This window comes from Corapipo altera, unplaced genomic scaffold (genome assembly GCF_003945725.1).
Source record: "Corapipo altera isolate COAL_440 unplaced genomic scaffold, ASM394572v1 131732, whole genome shotgun sequence".
In the NCBI taxonomy this organism is placed as follows: domain Eukaryota; kingdom Metazoa; phylum Chordata; class Aves; order Passeriformes; family Pipridae; genus Corapipo; species Corapipo altera.
In genome coordinates, this window is record NW_020887366.1 from 1 (window position 1) to 2,491 (window position 2,491).

Sequence of the window (2,491 nt, forward strand, 5' to 3'; positions counted from 1 at the left end):
CCCGTTACCTGTGAGGGTGAGTGTTACCTGTGAGGGTGGGTGTTACCTGTGAGGGTGGGTCGTGTGACTCGGCCTGTTCCAGCAGGAGCCCGCTGGACGCGGCGGGCACAGCAGGAATGCTGCTTGTTTGGGAAGGCTGTGCAGGGCTGGCTGCTCTGCCTCCCCCCCTGGCAGCGGCTCAGCCCGTCCCTGTTGCTGTTACAGCACAGCTGCTCCCCAAACCTCTTCGTGCAGAACGTCTTCGTGGACACCCACGACCTTCGCTTCCCCTGGGTCGCCTTCTTCGCCAGCAAGTGAGTCCTGGAGCCCTGGGGAGGGCTGGGGCTTCCTGGGGCTTCCTGGGGCTTCCTGGGACCCAGCTCCGTGGCCAGGGCTGGGTGTTCCCTACTCCTGGTAACCCCATTCCCAGTTTCACCCCATCCTGAGCCGAGAAAACCTTGGAGGTGAGGGCAGGTGAGATCCTCTGTCCTGTGCTGGAGATCCTGGTGTGATTTCCCTCGGTTTTAGACCTTCCCAAAGGGCAGAGTGAAGCACAGAGCAGCCAAATTCCCAGCTTGGTTGAGCTGTGGTGAATCCCTGCCACGCTCCTCTCGGCTCCTCCGTGAATCCCTGCGGGAATGATTCATCAGGAACTTTGTCCCTTTGCTCTCCAGCTGCTCCACCCTTGTCCCAGGGGCAGCTGGACTGTCCAGAGGGGGTCACAGGGAGTGTGGCTCCCTTCCATCATTCCACTTTTCCTCTTTCCTGGCGTTGCCTCTTCACCCATGCCCGTGTTTCTCCACTTCCCAGGAGGATCCGGGCGGGCACGGAGCTGACCTGGGATTACAACTACGAGGTGGGGAGTGTGGAGGGCAAAGAGCTGCTGTGCTGCTGTGGGGCCATCGACTGCCGGGGCCGCCTGCTCTGAGCCCCCCCTGCTCCCCACGGTCCTGGTGCTTCCCTCGGGGAGGGAAAAGGTTCTCCAGAGCTTCTGTGTTCTCCTGGTCCCTTGGAAAGTCACGGATGGACGCGGGGCAGGAAGGGAATCTGGGGGATTCCCGACCCCTGGGCTTCTCCCACCTTCCAGAGGCTCCAGTTACCACCACAACCTCCCTCAGGAAAGGGAGTTTTTCCTGTTCCCTTCCAGCTCTCTGCCAAACTTGAGGCACAAACCCCCTTCTTTTCCAGCAGGAAGCACTTCCCCAAGACTCCCAACTTCATGGTTGGGATTGAGGCCTTGGGAAGTGGGAGGGAAAGAGGACGGTGAAATCCCAGAAAGGTGGGACCAACCTGGATTTCTGTGACGTGAATCATCTGTGAGATGATGTTGTAAAGAATCTTTTGTACTTTTGGTTGTTAAAAAAAAAAAGCAATAAACTTAATGGTTTTTTTCTACTACAAATCATCTGCAGTGGCCTCAAGACACAGCCAAGATCCCTGGAAGAGCAGCACTGAACCACTTCCCACCATCCCTGTTTCCGTGGGGTTTGCAGGAAAAATGCCAAAGGCCCCAGGAACAGGGATAAGGAGCTCCCACATTCTCACCTTTCCCTCACCTTTTCCTCAAAACAAACACTCCTTAAACCCTTCACTTGGAAAAAATTAAACAGAAACTGGCTGGAATTTTCTCGAGGAGGCAGATCCAAGGCTGCTTCCCATCTCCAGTCTTCCCAGAACGTCCCTGTAGGCTGGAAACACTGAGCTGAGCTTAAAGTCCTGCACTGAAGAGGCCACTGGGACAGCCTTAAACTCGATTTAGGCACCTGGGGAGGGTGGGTGGGGCAGCCCAGCCCAGTCTGGCTGCTGGACACGAATCCACACGGAAAATCACTGGCTTTGGCAACAACACACAATTCCAAGAATTTGGGTTTGGGTTTTTTTTTGGTGGGGGGGGGGGTAGGACACCAGGGCAGCTCCAAAAGGTTCGATAAACCACCTTGAAAACTGGTTAAAAGAGGCAAATTTTAGCAAACTGGGATCAAACCTCCCCATTATTGACACAGAAACCCCCAATCCTGGAGCAGATTCCATCCTGCCCCCACCCCACCAGCAGCCTCAGCTCACACAGCTCTGCACAAGGGAGGTTTGTTGTTTTCCTGCAAAATAACCCTTTTTTTTTTTTCTTTTTGGTAAAATAAAACCTTTCTGGGGCCTCCTGGAGCTCCAGTTCCATCCTGAGCGTCCACCTGAATGGAGGCTTTGTCATCCCGGCTCCTCAGGAACCCAAACCCACGCTCCAGCCTGGCCTGGACACTTGGAGAGCTTTGAGGAGGGGAAAAAAAAACATCATCAAAACCACCAAAACCCCCAAACCCCTCGACTTCTGCCCGTTTTTAGCTCTGTGCCAAAACAACCTCTCTGCCCCGTTGTGCCACCCACAGAACGTGCCCGAATCCCGTGTGGTTTTTTTAACTTATTTTTTACCCAAGTTTATTAGTTCTGTTTGTTTGGGTTTTTTTTTTTTTAAACTTTTAATATATTTAACCTTTTATTTATTCCTTTTTTTTTTTTT

General features: G+C 53.5%; 1 long non-coding RNA gene across 2 annotated transcripts; it reads left to right on the top strand.

Annotated features, from left to right (window-relative positions):
- On the top strand, positions 1–1,377 carry LOC113941586. Of its 2 annotated transcripts, XR_003525711.1 has the most exons (3): positions 1–16; positions 54–293; positions 790–1,377. It is a non-coding gene; the product is annotated as an uncharacterized LOC113941586 (long non-coding RNA). The 2 variants fall into 2 exon arrangements; XR_003525710.1 differs by lacking the exon at positions 1–16 and having other exon boundaries at positions 48–293.
- Positions 1,378–2,491: the final 1,114 nt, after the last annotated feature.